This window comes from Mus caroli, unplaced genomic scaffold (genome assembly GCF_978045245.1).
Source record: "Mus caroli unplaced genomic scaffold, Mus_caroli_1 scaffold_19, whole genome shotgun sequence".
Taxonomy (NCBI): Eukaryota; Metazoa; Chordata; class Mammalia; order Rodentia; family Muridae; genus Mus; species Mus caroli.
The window spans coordinates 64,983,916-65,002,838 of record NW_028227274.1 but is presented as its reverse complement, the minus strand read 5'-3'; the positions used below and the strand labels follow the sequence as shown (position 1 = coordinate 65,002,838).

The 18,923-nt window shown below is 40.4% G+C and overlaps 1 long non-coding RNA gene across 2 annotated transcripts; it reads right to left on the bottom strand.

The window, feature by feature from the left end:
• Positions 1-1,615: 1,615 nt before the first annotated feature.
• On the bottom strand, positions 1,616-15,400 carry LOC110284450 (uncharacterized). Of its 2 annotated transcripts, none has more exons than XR_002376941.2 (3): positions 15,337-15,400; positions 5,272-5,316; positions 1,616-1,747 (listed from the first exon to the last, which is right to left on the bottom strand). It is a non-coding gene; the product is annotated as an uncharacterized LOC110284450 (long non-coding RNA). The 2 variants fall into 2 exon arrangements; XR_002376942.2 differs by lacking the exon at positions 15,337-15,400 and adding an exon at positions 15,094-15,202.
• Positions 15,401-18,923: the final 3,523 nt, after the last annotated feature.

The window sequence follows — 18,923 nt, the reverse complement described above, 5'->3', positions numbered from 1 at the left end:
AAACTAGCTCCAGTGGCTAGAGATGCAGCTCAGAGTAGGGCATTTACCCAGCATGCATAGGGTTCTAGGATTAATCCTCAGCACTGGAAAAGGGGGGCAGGGAATAAATGCTCATGAGTGAGAGATGGCTCAGTAGATATCTTGCCACCAAGCCTGACAAAACTTAGTTTAACTCTTGGGAATTCTCGTTGAGGAATAAAATAAAATCAACTCTCCATAAGTTTTCCTCTGATGTCTGAATGCACAGAGTGGCACACATGCACACTCACATAGCAGAAAGATGAGAGATGAGAGATAGATAGATGATAGATAGATAGATAGATAGATAGATAGATAGATAGATAGATAGATAGACTGATGAGAGATAGATAGAGGAGATAGATACATAGATAGATAGATAGATAGATAGATAGATAGATAGATAGATAGATAGATAGATAGATAGATAGACTGATGAGAGATAGATAGAGGAGATAGATACATAGATAGATAGATAGATGATAGATAGATAGATAGATAGATAGATAGATAGATAGATAGATAGATAGATAGATAGACATATAAACAGACAGATGAGAGATAGATATATAGATAAATGATAGACCCAGACCATGATCATAATGATAGGACTTAAAACATAACAACATTGTATCTTCCCATGGGATTATATGACACCATCTAAATAGCGTTCTAGTAACATCTCAGAAAATGATATAAGGACTTAAACTAAGTCTTAACAAATATGCTTACATTCATTTCAACCCCTGCTTGCCCTTAAACCCTATCCTGCATGCGGAGATACAGCAAACGTTGACAAATGTGGATTTAATGAGTGAGTCGAGAAAACGTCCTACTGCTCACTTAAATCAATCTCAAAAGCAAGGCTGGCACATTTGAGGGAATTTTAAGCCAAGCAGAGAGGCCCACTCTCCCAGTGGCAGAGAAGCAGTATTTCCCTTCAGGTAATCAGTGAGCCCTGGTTGCCTTATGTGCATGCCCTATTTGCTGACTCCCTGACTCCCTGGCCGCTCTCCTTTAGGCTCTGTGACTGACTTTCTCCTCATACCTAAGCTGAGTCTGTTTGGCCCTTGACTCTCACGATTCCCACAGCACCTCCGGGAGGAACGTGTTTCTTTTTTCTTTTTTTTTTTTTTAATTTATTTTTTTATTAGGTATTTTCCTCGTTTACATTTTCAATGCTATCCCAAAAGTCCCCCATACCCACCCCCCCAACCCCCTACCCACCCACTCCCCCTTTTTGGCCCTGGGGTTCCCCTGTACTGGGGCATATAAAGTTTGCAAGTCCAATGGGCCTCTCTTTGCAGTGATGGCCGACTAGGCCATCTTTTGATACATATGCAGCTAGAGACAAGAGCTCCGGGGTACTGGTTAGTTCATATTGTTGTTCCACCTATAGGGTTGTAGTTCCCTTTAGCTCCTTGGGTACTTTCTCTAGCTCCTCCATTGGGGCCCTGTGATCCATCCAATAGCTGACTGTGAGCATCCACTTCTGTGTTTGCTAGGCCCCTGCATAGCCTCACAAGAGACAGCTATATCTGAGGAACGTTTTTCTTATTCTGAAAGCCATTGCTCTAAGCAGAATGGTATCACTTTTTCAGGTAATACTTTTTGTTTGTTTATTATTTACTTGTTTATTTATTTTCGTTTACTGGGACTGCTTAGAAAACATTGATATCCCTTCCGCACGTCTAGTGAGATGTAATCAACATGTTAAGCTGTCAAGTCTCTGAAACAGAAGAAGAAGAAGAAAACTATCAGTCAGGTTCCAAACCCAGCTGCAAGTTTCTAATAGGCAAAATGTTCCCCCTAAAAAAGATTAATATCACATTTTGTTTATAAAGCAAAATTTACCATATATACCTTTTCTGTGGCATTCTCATGGACAGATAGATATTCATTAATAAAAACAGGAAAGCACTGTATACATTTTTTTCACACTAAGGTGAAAATGTTTAGCAATACCCATCACCATGAAGGCCAAAGAGAGAAGGCACATGGACTGCATAGCCATGGTGTTTGGGTTTTGTGTGTGTGTGTTTTAAGTTTTTCTCACAAGCTTACCTTTGAAATAAAACAAGTTGCTTACAACCATTTAGACAATCTTCTATATTTGCAAATATTTTAAGAGCAAATTAGATGATTTGTATTCTGAACTCCCAGCGGTTATACTTCTATCAGTTAAGTCTCACAAAGTTGAGACTAATTTATGCATGCGCAGTCCTAGTGACTATTTCTATCAGGCAGTCTTCTCTGCGCCAAAGCTATGACTCCTCTATATTCATTGCAGTACTAAATTACAGAGATTAAAAATACATAAACCATGATGGCACATGGTGCTGTTTCTATGTAACACTTCCCAGCTGACTCAAACAGGCTGTGTTTATACATCCGATTAGAGAATTGAAAAAATTAAAAAAAAAAAATAGAAACACAACACCTGATACCAAAAGAGAGGAGACATCACTGTATTTTTAAGTGGTGTGGCTTATTCGTTTTCCAAGCTTGATAGGTAAAAATAAGTCAAATTTGGAAACAATAACTGCCAATGTTTTTCGCAACAGTAAAATACAAAATAAACTCACTTTCAACTTGTCTTTTCTTGGATAACTTAATTTATAGTATTTCTTAAATAACTGGATTTCAAAGTAAGATCTCTATATACTATTTGCTTTATGTTTTTCTTCTAAGAATTATATTTGTATCAGGAACAGTGGCACAGACCTTTAATCCCAGCTTTCAGGAGGAAGAGGCAGGTGGATCTCTTTGAGGTCAAAGCTAATCTAACCTACATGGTGAGTTCTAGGACAGCCAGCACTACAAAGAACCTTGTCCTTAAAATAAAATAAAAAGAATGAATTAAATTTGCTTGTTTTTTTTCTTATATTAAATTCTGTGTTTACACAGTATCGTTATTTTTTAATTCACTTTATCTACTTTTTTTTCTCTGACGTGGCTTATGTGGTATTCTTTTTTTTTTATTTAATTTTATTTACAATTCATTTTTTCTTTTTTTCCATTTTTATTAGGTATTTAGCTCATTTACATTTCCAATGCTATACCAAAAGTCCTCCATACCCACCCCCCACTCCCCTACCCACCCACTCCCCCTTTTTGGCCCTGGCGTTCCCCTGTATTGGGGCATATAAAGTTTGCAAGTCCAATGGGCCTCTCTTTCAAGTGATGGCCTATTAGGCCATCTTTTGATACATATGCAGCTAGAGACAAGAGCTCCGGGGTACTGGTTAGTTCATATTGTTGTTCCACCTATAGGGTTGCAGTTCCCTTTAGTTCCTTGGGTGCTTTCTCTAGCTCCTCCATTGGGGGCCCTGTGATCCATTCCATAGCTGACAGCTATTAAAAAGAATCAATTTATGAAATTCCTAGGCAAATGGATGGACCTGGAGGGCATCATCCTGAGTGAGGTAACCCAATCACAAAGGAACTCTCACAATATGTACTCACTGATAAGTGGATATTAGCCCAGAAACTTAGGATACCCAAGATATAAGATACAATTTGCTAAACACATTAAACTCAAGAGAACAAAGACCAAAGTGTGGACACTTTGCCCCTTCTTAGAATAGGGAACAAAACACCCATGGAAGGAGTTACAGAGACAAAATTTGGAAGTGTGATAAAAGGATGGACCATCTAGTGATTGCCATATCCAGAGATCCATCCCATGATCAGCTTCCAAACGCTGACACCATTTTGCTGAAAGGACCCAGATATAGCTGTCTCTTGTGAGACTATGCCAGGGCCTAGCAAACACAGAAGTGGATGCTCACAATCAGCTATGGAATGGATCACAGGGCCTACAATTCATTTTTTACACTCCATTCCTTGCCCCTACGCATCGACCCTCTGACTGCTCCACATCCCACACCTCCTCCCCACCCCCACCCTATCTCCATGTGGATGCCCCACCCCCACCCCACCTGCCCTCTAAACTCCCTGGGGCCTCCAGTCTCTTGAGGGTTAGGTGCTTCATCTCTGATGAACACAGTCCTGGAAGTCCTCTACTGTATGTGTGTTGGGGGTCTCAGATCAGCTGGTGTATGCTGTCTGTTTGGTGGGCCAGTGTTTGAAAGATCTCAGGGGTCCAGGTTAATTAAGACTGCTCGTCCTCCTACAGCATCACCCTTCTCCTCAGCTTCATGGCTTCCTGGCTCAGCCATTAAAGGCTAGGCTTACAACCAAAAATATAAGAGTATCATTATTTTTTAAAGAAAACTCATTAGCAGTTTAAGTTTGGGTTAGGTTATTAAAATGAAATATTTAAGATTCACTGGGGTTGCTTTCTGCCCCTGAGCCACATAAGAAATCCCACTAGCAACTTTGTTAGGCGAGTATGTTATAGCCATCTCAGTACTCATCTTGATTTTTACAGAATACACTGCTAACTCGGAAGCTGCTTCCCTGCTTTGTGCCAGAGTTCTCTGCTTTTTAGGCATGCCTCTCCTTGCACCACTGCGAATGGGAATGGCTGAATAAAAGCAGCCCAAGTTCAAGATTACTGGTTTTACTCAAGATGATACTGAAGACACTCAACCTTGAAGCTATCTGCCTCGTTCCTATAAGAGAAGATTCTAATAAATTTTAAGCAAGGGTGTACAGTCCTTGTGCAATCGAGTTCTTTAATTTAAGTTTAAATACTAGCATGCTCTTCAAAGTGAAATGCCAAGAAAGGAAGCATTTAGTAGAGACACATTTAAAGAAAGCATAAGTCAAAGTTTAACCCAGGTAACTTCAAAGTGAGTACTTCCATTTTCTCTTGTAGAGAAGAGAGACCAGAGGTTCTCAGTACTGAAAACTCAAGTGTTCTGATTCTTACACGCCCTTGCTGTGGTGTGCATGGGGCTGTCACAATGTATATATAATGGTTTTTTTCAGACAGGGTTTTTCTGTGTAGTCCTGGCTGTCCTGGAACTCACTCTGTAGACCAGGCTGGCCTCGAACTCAGAAATCCACCTGCCTCTGCCTCTCAAGTGCTGGGATTAAAGGCGTGTGCCACAACGCCCAGCTTGTCACAATATTCTTGATGAGTCTTATCAAATTTCCTACCTAAACTTAACCTTCCAGGCAGTGACATTAGCAAGTAAACCTCTGAGATGTGCTTAGATGAGGAGATCTTTACCTCCCTGCATGAGATTAGATGCTTATCACAAAGAGAAGGTGGAAGCCCTCCTCCTTCCATCACACCAGACACAACAATAAAGGGTCACTTAGGAGCACGGAGCATGTCCTTACCTGGCACCAAGCCTGCTGGCATCTTGATCTAGACACCTCGAGCATCTAGAACAGAAATACATTTTTATTATTTAGAAAGGAAAAAACCAGTCAAAGATATTTTGTAACATCCTGAATACACTGTGATCTAATCTGGTGTCCTCGTCAGTCATGGGAGATGACTTGTTCATGGTATAGCCGTGAACGGCCAGATGAAACTGGCAAAGCAAACCAACTGAAGTATAGCATCAGTCCGCAGCAGAGACTTCCTAATACAGGCTCTCCTCCTTCCATAATTTGCCCAAAAATAATAGGGAAGAAGGGAGCTGAGGAAGGAGAGGAGGGATGTTATATGCAATTTCAAACTAATAAATTTTTAATTAAAATTTCATGTAATATTAAAATATCACAAAAATAAATCATGTATTTTCTTACACTTCTTTTTACATTTATTTATTTATTTTGTACACCTGTTATGGTGCACATGTGGAGGCCAGAGAAAAACCCACAGCAGTTCTTTCCTTCCAGCATGTGGGTTCCGGTGATCAAACTCAAGTTGTCAGGCTTGGCGGCAAGAACCTTTATTAACTTTTGAGGCTTCTGACAAGACCAAGATAACCAAGAAATTCATAACAAGAACCTGATATTAAGTGAACATTCTTTCCCTGCTACTCTTGAGGGGGGTGGGGGAGAACATTTAAAAAAATGTACAGGACCTACCTGACATTGAAAACCTCACAGATCTATGTGTTAACAGGGTTTGAATTAATAAAAGAAACAGAAAACAGGACACAAGGGCATGAATATTTCAAATCATAAAACCAAACATTCAAATACAGTCTGGAATTCTAAGGCTTTCCTGTGCTTGGCTGTCACATTTAGTATTTATCAAGTATTTCACTTGGTATCAGGAGGATTATAAGAGTTTATCTCCTCTTCCCTGAGTCAATGGTTCACAGATTTCACAATCCATATCAGCTAAACTTTGTCAGTTCAACCTTATGCCATCTATGTCAGGAGTACATTTATTTATCTGAGTTTTAAATGCCCAAATTCCCTCACAGCTTAAATGGAACTATGTGTCATGCACTAAGGGATAACTTCCCTTATATCAGTATCACTTCAGATCCCTGGTTTTTTTATATTATGGAAATGAAAATATTGAAACCCAATATCTTTAAAAGAAATTATAGAATTAGTCTTACACCTTTAATGTGCAGTAAAAAAAAAAAAATTAACCCCATTACATGCTTAGATAGTGTGCTGGCTAATTTTATGTCAACTTGACCCAGGTTACACTTATCAGAAATGGAGGAGCGTCGATTGAGAAAATGCCTCAATAAGATGGGGTTATAGGCAAACATGGAGGGCATTTTCTTAATTAGTGGTTGATGGGGAGGAATCCAGTCCACTGTGGGTGATACCATCCCTAGGCTGATGGTTGGGGTCTATAAGATAGCAGGCTGAGCATGTATGGGGAGCAAGCCTGTAAGCGACACTCCACCATAGCCTCTGCAGCAGCTCCTACCTCCAGCCCTGCCTGAGCTCCTGCCAGTTCTTCTGTGATGAGCAGTGATGTGGAAGTGTAAACCAAATAAACCTTTTTCTACCCAACTTGCTTTTGGTCGTGGTGCTTTATCACAGCAATAGTAACCCTGACTAGGACCCATAATAATTAGAATATTAATGTTGGAATGGCCATCATTTTGTTGTCAAGTAAATTAATTATATTTCTCTCATGTCTCCACTCATTTCAAGATAACCTTGTCCTTAATTTCTTGCCTCTAAGATTCTGGAATACATAGAGATTTTTAAGGTCTAAATAGGTGAAATAAAATTTCATTTTTTAAATTAATTTAAGGTATCTTTTGTATATACGTTGCTTTGTTTTAAAGATAAGGAGGTACCAGTGAAGTTCTATAAAGAAGGAAGAGATATACCCAGGGACGTCACAGAACCCCAAGCCTAAGGCTGAAAAAAAATCAGGGAGTTTCTACAGTGGCCTAGGATGATGCTTTGCTAACAACTCTGACTCCCATGAGAGATAAAATATCAATGTGTCTCTATGGAGCTCCCATGAGCACTGCAGACATGAGCTCACTGTGGCTGCAACTGCATGCACAAGACCTACACAAGATCAAACCCCAATCCCAGCATAGAGTGGGGAGGGGCTCATGAAGTCCCACCTTTATCATGGAGCTATTGGCAATTGATGGTTGCTAGGAGGCGGTGAGTCCGATTTCTTCAGAGATAAACCACAGCCCCAATATAACCTGCACTCTCAAGAGGCTGCCATGCTCCAGTTGATGGTCCTACACCCATGAACGTAATGACAGCATTAAGTGTACTTGGTAGGTTTAAACTGAGAACGTGAAATTGGTAGGAAAGGGTGGTGCAGGAATAGGGGAGAAATAGGGGAGGGCATAGAATTGAACCAAAATACATCACATGTATGTATGGAATTCCCAAACAATTTTGTAAAGATTTTTTTTTTAAAAGAACCAATGGTACAGGGTATCTGGATTCCTAGTCAGGTGGTTTGGGTTCTTCCCTCACAACTCATGTGTTCAAAGTTTAATCCCTGAAGTCATACGATAAATAATTTACAGAACTTGGAGACGGTACCTTTGGGAAATGATTAGTATCAGACAAAGCTCTGAGGGTAGGAGTCCCAGGAAGACATGTTGCTTTCTGGGAAAATGGAGATCTGGGAAAGTGGAGATCTGGGAAGATGGAGGTCTGGGAAGATGGAGGTCTGGGAAGATGGAGGTCTGGGAAAATGGAGGTCTGGGAAGATGGAGGTCTGGGAAGATGGAGGTCTGGGAAGATGGAGGTCTGGGAAGATGGAGGTCTGGGAAGATGGAGGTCTGGGAAGATGGAGGTCTGAGATAATGCACTCACCACCCAGCTCACCATGTGATGCTCTCCGCCACAAAATGATGCAAGAAGGCTTCACCCTAACCGGTCCTCACACCCGCACCATGCTTTTGAACTTCACAGCCACAAGGTCCATACTCTGAGTAAGTCTCTTCCTAAGGAGCTTGGCTGGACTCGGGTACTTTTTTATAATAGCAAACAAACAAACAGACTGAGACAATATGTCAAAGGTGACAGTGTGTTCCAGAGTAGACGGTGCCACAAAAATTCAAGTCAACGAGCAGAGAAGTGGGGCTGTTGTCGGTAACACGTAGTACCCCAAGAACCCTTTCTGAAACTACTCCTTCCAGAAAGCCGCACCCTCCTCCAGGAGACTCAGAATGTCGCCTTCTTCCTCCAAGTACTAGTTTTTATTTCCACAATATTTAGTTTTGATGGATGCTTACACTGTTTAAACTGAAGAGACTATGAGCTAAGCACAGTATGTGTGAAATGTTATAATGAAGTGCACTGTTCCATGTATGAACAAAATATGAATAAAATGATTCTGATACAGAATTGACAGCAAACAGATTCAGTAGGTTGTAATTATATGCCTTTATGTTCCATGTGTCTATGTGTGTATGTATGTATGTATGTATGTATGTATACAACAATAATAATCAAGGAATAAGAGGCCATAAATTTTAGAGGGGTAAGAGGAACATGGGCAGGGTTGGAAGAAGAAAGGGAAGGAGGAAGTGATAAGATTAAACTTAAGTTTAATTTTTGTAAGTGAATGTAAAGATAAAATAAAAAATGGTTGTGATAAAAGGTGCAAATAATACATAAAGTATCTCTGCACAGTTAAAATAAAAGGAGAAGAGAGAAATGTGAGCATGCCTATTTGCTTCAGGAGACACAGCTGTGAGAGTCTGTACCTCAGAGGAGGTCACACAACTCAAGCCACACCCCACAATTCAGAGCATCTATGTGGACAGAGCTTAGAAAATGTATGCGTTGCCCGTATGACTTATTGTTAAGAATTTACTGTAATTCCTTAAGGAAGAAATTAATGTTTGGGTTATCCAACAGGATATAGGAATAATAAATAAAGACATAAATGCTTGCTAATGCTATTGTTTATAAGTGTGCATCCCACCAGTGATTCTCCATTGTCTTTTGCAAGGATTCATGATATAGAATCTCTAGATGTCAATGTTAATGAAAAAAATTAAAAAAATTAATGGACTCAGGGAAAGCATAATGGAAAAAAATTAAAAATCAGAGACATAGCTCAGTCAGTAAATACTTTCCATGCAAGTATGAAACAGTTCGATCCCCGGCATAGAAAGCTGAGTGTGGATGTGTGCAGTTAAAAGCCCAGGATGGAGATGGCAGAAACAGGGCCCTGAGGCTCATTGGACAGCATTCCAGCCCAACCAATGTGCACTAATCTCCAATGAGGGACTTTGTCTCAAAAAACAAAGTGAGAGGCTCCTGAAGAACAACTGGAAGAAAGGAAAGGAGGTTGGGCTTAAAGGCCAGCACCTGGAACCAGCAGCTAGTCATGGAAGGATTTCTTTTTTCTATAATTTCTCTTTTACTGGTACATTCCATATCACTAGATAGCAAGGTGTTGAAGGGGGCAGAAATATTATATCACAATAGTGTCTTTTTTTTTAAAGAAAACCAATTAAATGAGTAATGTTTTGCAGTAGCTATTGTATCCTGACTAGTGTCCTAAGGACAATAGTCAATTTCAGCTTCCCATTTTCTGGCTATTCTGTTTTCTTTCTTCCCCACTTTTCAAACTGTGAAGGCAGGCCCATGTTCTAATTGTTCAGTTGCTATGCAAAAACACACACTGTTTTGGCGAGGCTCTTCCTCCAGCACTTAGCAACGGTTAAATAAGCAAATTGCCTTTGCATCCCACAATAGCCCTGCTGCGTTTCCTTCTTCCTTTGCAGAGAGTTGGCTCCTTAGTAGGACACTGATGTTGGGACATAGGAAATGGTAGTAGAAAGTGATTCAGGGTCTGAGAGAAATTGAGAAAACTCTCCAGCCAAAAGTGACATAATCACTCACTTGTTTAAAAATTAACTTATTCACATGTAGGTTTGGAGGGAGGGTTGATGAGCCCACTGACAGATCTTTGTGAGCTGGGAACAATCTCTGATAGTAGCATGTTAATGGAAATGAGTATTTTCTCTTAAATTGGTTCTTGGGAACTTACTCTTTATTTTGATAATAGCCTTATGAATACTAATTATACATTCCTTTAGTGTGGACAAATTACATAAGTATAAATAGGGAGTTAAACAAGTAAATATGTGTGTGCCTATGTATATAAACTTTTATTCACAAACATATCTCAGCTGGACATAAAAATGCATCTTGGTAATACTAATGGCTATTTGAAAGGTCACATGGAAACCTATTGTAGAATCTTCCTAAAATAAATACATATATGAAAGAAATGTAGATGTAGTCACCAAATGAGGGAGACTGGGCTCCAACTAAACATCTTTCTCCATCAAATGAAACCTCCAGTGCCAGGAATGACTTACATCTAGTTGAGTCACTGTCAAAACTTTTGGTTGCTTTCCACAAACTGACAGTAAGGCCCCATTGCTGAAGGCAACACTTACATATCTCATTAAACACAGAGGAATCAAACTGGTGCCCAAGTAGAGCCTTCACCCACACTGACTAGTACTCATAGCATTAGAAGGTTCTCTGTGTGCTACCAGAGAAAGAAGATAGTCATTAACCCAGCTACAAATCTGAAGAAACTGAGATCACAAGACTTGTTTTCTTGGAGAATGCTCACAAACATTCAGAGTTCTCAGATGACTTCATCCTGGACCGTGTTCCAACATGGGCCCACCAACCTCACTCATCAATCAAGAGAGTTTGCATCATAGGCTTGCCCTGAGGCCAACCTAGTGGGGGTATTTTCTCAGTTGAAGTTCCCTCTTCCAACTATAAGCTTCCATAAAGTAGGCAGTACAATGACAGCATCTTCCAAACACGATGAAGCTGATATGTATATGAACTAAGCCTAAGGCAGCATGCACAAGACCTGCACAAGAACAAACCAGACAAAATCCCAGCAGTGAGAAGGGATGACGAACACAAAGTCTCATTGATTCCTATCTGCAGTTAATATCTGCTGGGAAAGGGAGAATACGTGCTGTCCAAATCAACCACATTCCAGGGCAGGACCTATGCCCAGGGCAGGACCTATGCCCAGGGGTAGTTGGCCAACACAAAGCAGACTCCGTGTTTCTTGTGTCCTGTTTGTTTCTTTTGGTTCTTTTTTCCTTTGTTTGTTTTGATTTTTTGGTTGTTTTGTTGTTGTTATTGTTGTTGTTGTTGTGAGAAATGAAGTTGGGTGGGGGAAAAATGGGTAGGGGTTGAGGGAAGAAAAGGAATATGATCAAAACATACTGAAGGAAAAAAAACTTAAATTAAAAAGAACATATTAAAATACATTTGTAAAGTTTTGCCTTGTTGATACACTTCAAGTACACATTTGAAAAGTAAGAGAAGCTTATTATAATTTTAAGCATGTGCAAATTATGCTTAATAAATGAGCATTAAGATTCATATCTCAGTAAGACCAGAGTCAACTAACCTGGACCCTTGGGGCTCTCAGAGACTGAATCACCAACCAAAAAACATACACGGGCTGGACCTAAGCTTCCCTCACATAAGTAGCAGAGGTTCAGCTTGGCCTTCATATGGGTCCTGAACAACTGGAGCTGGGGCTATCCCCAAAACTGTTGCCTGTATGTGGGATATGATCTTCTAGCTGAGCTCCTACTCTGGCCTCAGTGGGAAAGGAAGTGCCTAGTCTTGCAGAGACTTGAAGTGCCAGAGCGAGGGGATACCCAAAGGGACCCACACCTGCTCAGAAGAGAAGGGGAGGATGGATGGGGGAAGGATGGTGGGAGGAAGTGACCAGGAAGGGAGCAGTGGGTATGATGTAAAGTGAATAAGAAAAAAATAAAACTAAATTAAAAATAAGATAAAATCCCACACCAAGACTTTGTAATGAAAAATCTCAAGAAATTAGGGTTTGGAGGTCTATATCTCAATGTAATAGAAAAACTATGCATGAAGAAGCCACTGAGCTCCCAGCAGATGAGAAATGGCTGAGCCCACTGAAGATCTAGAGGTCCATTTCCACCACTGCTACTCCATACAGCATTGTCAGTCTTAACTAGGGCTGTTAGACAAGATAACCAAAGAAAGGCCATCTGAGTCAGGAAAGAGAACACCATTGCTATTTGCAAAGGACACCAGCATCCAAGTTGACATCCTAAAGATGTCACTGCAAATCTGTGAGGACCAAGGCACCAGCTCAGGAAAGTGGCAGGAGACAAAGTCAGTGCAAAAAAATACATGTTAAGAGTTTGTACGGGCCAGGCGTGGTGGCGCACGCCTTTAATCCCAGCACTTGGGAGGCAGAGGCAGGCGGATTTCTGAGTTCGAGGCCAGCCTGGTCTACAAAGTGAGTTCCAGGACAGCCAGGGCTATACAGAGAAACCCTGTCTCGAAAAACCAAAAAAAAAAAGAGTTTGTATGTGTGATGGTTTGTATATCCTTGGACCAGGGAGTGGCACCATCTGAAGGTGTGGCCTTGTTGGAATAGGTGTGACCTGGTTGGAATGGGTGTGTCACTGTGGGTGTGGGTATAAGATCCTCACCCTAGTTGCCTGGAAGTCAGTCTTCCACTAGCAGCCTTTGGATGAAGACATAGAACTCTCAGCTCCTCCTGCGCCATGCCTGCCTGGATACTGCCATGCTCCCACCTTGATGATAATGGACTGAACCTCTGAACCTGTAAGCCAGCCCCAATTAAATGTTGTTTTTTGTTTTTTTATAAGACTTGCCTTGGTCATAGTGTCTGTTCACAGCAGTAAAATCCTAACTAATACAGTATGTTTATTTTTTGTGGGTATGGAGGAGAGGGAGGGGCACAGCCACTTCATGATGTATAGATAAAGGACAGAGGAAATCAGTTCTTTCCTTCCTCCATGTGGGAGGGAATCTAAGGATTGAACTCAGATGGGAAGGCTTAGTGACAAATGTCTTTACCTACAAAGTCATCTCACTGACCACTCCCCCAAACACATTTTGATACTGAAAGGGAATGAGAGAAAAAAGGAGAAAGAACATGGTAAAAAGAGTTTTCTCTTCTGTCTACAAAGGGAAAAAAATACATTGCACTAAAAGCAGTAAAAATGAGTAATAATTACAGATTATTATATTCTCCATGTAAAAAGATAAGGTGAGAAGTCAAGGGTTAGAGCTGAGAATCATGTCATGAAGAAGGGTGCGTAATTGCTGCTAGTGGGGTTTTCCCATGAAATTATTGAAAAAAAATATATATATATATTTGCCCAACTGTGCTGAAGGACATGTTGAAGCTGACATACTAGATTCTAATCTCATCCTTCAGCTTTTCCTTGAGCCAACTTAAGCGTTATTAACCTTTCCACAACCAATCATTTCTGTCTCTTCTCTGCTTAAAAACATACAGTTTCATTTTGGGCTCATGGTGCGTGGAATTCAAGCGTCCACATCGTTTCTCCTCACAGTAACCCATCCAGACAGCATTGAGCCTTCCCAACAAAACACCTCACATTTGCTCTTGTTTGGTCAGAGAATTTTTCCTAAATCCTGATGCTGTGCCTATCCTAGTCAGCAGTCTTTAATCTCTCTACCATTGCTTGCAAGGGTTCTTCTCTTCAAGCTTTTCATTTATACACATTTTTAATTTATGCCTTAATTAAGTTAAAATATAACAATATCATTTTCCCCCTTCCTCTTCTCCCTTCTACCTCTCTCATGCTCCCTACAAACTCCCAAAATCATGGGCTTCTCACTTTTAACCATTGTTCATTTATGTATATGCATACAACATATACATATAGAAGAGTAAATATATGTGATGGTTTGTATATGCTTGGTCCAGGGAGTGGCACAATTAGAAGATGTGGCCTTGTTGGAGTAGGTGTGTCACTGTGGGTGTGGGCTTTAAGACCCTTATCCTAGCTGCTTAGAAGCTAGTATTCTGCTAGCAGCCTTCAGATGAAGATGTAGAACTCTCAGCTCCTCTTGCACCATGCCTACCTGCATGCTGCCATGCTCCACCTTGATGATAATACACAGAACCTCTGTTCCTCTAAGCCAGCCCCAATTAAATGTTGTCCTTTTAAGAGTTGCCTTGGTCATAGTGTCTGTTCACAGCAATAAAATGCTAACTAAGACAATATATAAATATAAAATTCTGGGTTCCTTTAGTGTTGTCTGAATATACATTTTTCTAGGGACACTTGGTATTGGAGAATCAATCAGGTGGCTCATCTTTGAGGAAAACATATTCTCCCTCTATTTGCATGTCATTAATAGATTGTAGCTCTTTATCTAGGGATGAGACCCTGGACATTTCCCCCATTTATGCCAGGATGATAACATAAAGGATGTTGTGACTGCTCCAGTCTTCTATAGGCAGCCATGCTGTTGAGATGTGTGTGTGGCTTCCCCCAACATAATTAGAAGGCATGGTGTCACAGAAGACTTCCTTGTCCTCTGGCTCTTACAATCATTCTTTCTCCTCTGCCACAAAGTTCCCTGAGCTTTGGGTTCAGGAGTTGTGTTGTAGATGTACCAAGTTGCCAAGGGGAGGATGATTGGTCACCCTGTCCAGCTATAAAACCTATGGACCACAAAAATGACTGAGCCAGCAAGGTATTTCACAATGATGGAATAGTGGTCTTTTATTCTTTTGTGGGTGGGGGTTACCTGAACCTATAGAATCAGATTTAAGGCCTGTTTAACAGAAAAGAAATCATGCTTGATACTGTAAACCAAGTCAGGAGCTCATGGCTAAAAAAGGCAGAGACTCAAGAGAAGAACCTACTATCACCAATATCCTGAACCTAGTTAACACTGAATGCCATTCTAAGTACTTACCTTTATACCCATAAATAAATGTAGATCCTAGCCATCATTACAGGAACTTCTTTTCACAGAAGAAAGAGATCAACTAATCAAAATTCAGACACAATTCACCATGGGGTATCCAACCACAAGTGGTACATCTAGATCACTGAATTTCCTTAAATAATAAATGTTCTTCAAGATCAAAAGAAAGCTAGGTGATGTCACACTGACAGCAGCCTGCTGAACTTCCAAGTCCATCCCTTCATATCATACCTAGGATGGTGATATCACTATACAATTAGCATTGACAGTCTACCAGCATGTCAGTCATTGTCAATGTGTTCCACGGTTTCCTCTAAAACTGTTGGCAGGTAAGACCCACTTAGCCATCAGGGTGAAACGCATCAGGACCATGACATCACTAAAGAACTGAGCACATAATGAGAAAATTCTTCTCGTCATGTCATACTCCCACATTTTTAAATAACACTGAGTTTCATTTTAAACTTAAATAAGTGGAATACTATTACCTAAAGGAAAAAAGCATAAACAAGTCTGCCTTTGAGAAAAAGCTAATAGGGATATTTGTGATTGTGCTAAAATTTTTCTTTCTTGGTAATTTCAAAGGTTTTAGAAATCAGAGCTGATTTTCTATGTCTAATTTTATTTCAGAATAATATCCCCTTTCTCATTCCTCACACCATTCTTGCCCATACAGGCCTTGCTGTGGGCAAAGTAGATTATTGATACATGTAAGAAACACATACTCTGACTTCCTTCATTTGGTCAGAAAGTTAGAAAATGTCACTGGGCACCGGAATCACAGAGCAGCATGTGAACCCCCAACTCCCTGAACACTTCTCTTGGGGATTCCCCTCTTTTGGCCTGTAATTCTGCCTGAAAAACTTCAAAACTAAGATGAGAACTGTGTCCAGAGTTAGGTGTGGCTCCTGTGGAATGCTGAAAGATTGCTTTTCTGACCAAAATGAATGGAACCTACCAAGGAGTTACATTTGTAGCTGAAGCCTGGTTTTTATTAGAACATTACATTAATCATTTGAGAATTCAATACAATGTATTTGGATCAATGTATTTCACTCCCTGCTCTACTCACTGACTCCTCCCAGATTCAATACCACCCCCTACTCAAGCTGTACTGGCTGGTTTTGTGTGTCAACTTGATACAAGCTGGAGTTATCACAGAGAAAGGAGCCTCCCCTGAGGAAATGCCTCCATGAGATGTTAGGCATTTTCTCAATTAGTGATCAAGGGAGAAAGGCCCATTGTGGGTGATGCCATCCCTGGACTGGTAGTCCTGGGTTCTATAAGACAGCAAGCTGAGCAAGCCAGGGGAAGCAAGCCAGTAAGTAACATCCCTCCATGGCCTCTGCATCAGCTCCTGCTTCCTGACCTGCTTGAGTTCTGGTCCTGACTTCCTTTGGTGATGAACAGCAATGTAGAAGTATAAGCTGAGTAAACCCTTACCTCCCCAACTTGCTTCTTGGTCATGATGTTTTGTGCAGAAATAGAAACCCTCATATGCATGCCCATTCAAGTCCTTCTGTTTCTAAAAGATAAACCACTGAATCCAGTTTGTGCTACCTATACACTTACAGGTGTGAGGCCATCCACTGGCAAGTGCTTGAACTACAAGGGACCACATCCTTAAAGAAAATTGACTCTCCTGTAAGCCATCAACTGCCAGTGCCTCATTTAGGGGCCAGAGTCTTGAGCACTTACCTGTCCTATGCTATAATGCTGACTGGCATGTACGTGTGCATCAGCCACAACTGCTGTGAGTACATGACTGTAACCGTCCTGAGTGTCCAGAAGGCACGGTTTCACACTGGTCCTTCCTGTCTCTGTCTGTTAACAGTCTCTCCACCTCATCTTCCCCGATGATCATTGAAGATTCAGAGGATGTAGATTTTCCTAATTAGAGCTGGGCAGTCCACCCTCTCTCACTCTGCATGCTGACCAGTTGAGAGTTTCTACAATACTTGCTTATCTACTGCAAAAATAAAAAAGAAGCTTTCCTGATTAGGGTCAAGAGATGCACAAATCTAGAGGTATAACATTTTGCCCTGCCAATGACATCAAAACACTTAGGACTCAACATTAGCATTCATCACAGCTCTATTCACAGTGGGCATGGAAGGAACTAATCTGCATGCCAATCATCATATGAAGGATAATAAAAATTCGCTGTGGTGCTGGTGAAAGGTTTAACCAGGTAAAGGCTTTTACTGCCAAACTTAGTGACCTGTATTTGATCTTCATGACCCAAACTGTAGGAGAGAAATGATTCTAGCAAGTTGTCTTTTGACGTATTTGTGTGTGTGTGTGTGCATGTGTGTGCACACACACACTAAGTAAATGAATGTAGTTTTTTTTAATAAAAGAAAATGTGATGGCTATTGTCACCCTGACTACATCTGAAATTAACTAAAACCCAAGTTGCAGGGTACACCTGTGAGGGATTTTTCTTGAAGTGAGAAGACCTACCTACCTTTAATCTGGATCTTTTGAGGCAGGAAGATCCACCTTAAATCTGGGCCACACCTTCTGGTGGTAGCCTATATAAAGAACATGGATGAAGGAAGCTCTTGATCTTTGCCTGCTTGCTCTCACTATTATTGGCAAATTCATTCCTGCATTGGCACTAGAGACAACTTCTTTGGGACTCTAGTATATACTGAAGACCAGCTGAGACATCCAGCCTCATGGACTTGACAATTGTTGAATTCTTGGACTTTGCAGTTGTTGAGAGCCATTGTTGGACTAGCTGGACCACAGCCTGTAAGCCACTCTACTGAGTACATATACACCTGGATTCATTATATCTATTAGTTGTGTACATTCTATCATCTCTATTCCTCTAGAGAACTCTAATACAGTATGTATAATAATGTTTTTTCTTTAGTCTTCTCCTTGAAAAAAAGAAAAGAAAAAGAAAATTATTTGTTAGGGGAAATGTATAGATGGTATTTGAGGGATAAAAAGCCTCAGTTAGGTAGGAATGAAGTTGATATTTTCATTTTTGGTGCCTGGTTAATTTGTTTGCAGAGAGGTAAGTCTTGCTACACAGTCCAAGGAGGCCTCATTATATAGCCCATGTTCTCCTCAGATTCATACCAGCCTTCCTGCCTCAGCCTCTTAAGTGATAGGAGTACAGAAATATACCACAGTGTCCAGTTTAATTTTTTTTTTTAAATCTTATTCATTGTTCAGCACAGGAAAACACTGCTATCTTTATGATTATAGATGAAAAAATTCCAGAGGGATCTTTTCTATTCGTTCATCCTTTCTTTAGACAGCTGCAATGTACACTTATGTGGGGTTGGGGTTGCTGAGAGCTGCCACTCACACGCAGCTCCTGTGGCATACAGGTCTCAGCACAGGACAGCTTCCACCCTAGGTCTCCTTGTGTCTCCTTATGTACTCTGAGACATTTTATAAATACCAATGTGGAAAGGTCACTTGAGAAAATGACACTAAGTAAAAACACTTATTTTTTAATTGGAGTGAACTTTTCCTAAAAGCAACATAAGTGAGTATTAAGAATAAATATATTTTCCTTGGTAAATATTATTACATGTGATGATCCATTTTCTTTCCTTTGCAGAAAAAAAGAACTTATTTCATGATGAAAACAAATCTAAGAGACAGAAATGAAACACCCTTGCATCTGTATCCTTCTTCAACGCAGAGTGTAGTTGCCACATGTTATTTATGTGAAACAAATCTATTGCTTTATTAAAGTCACTGTACTTACGTTAGATTCCCAGAATGTTCAAATTGTACAAGTGGTAGTTTGGTAAGTAACCAAAACTCTACAAAGTACTGTGTTCAGGATGCTA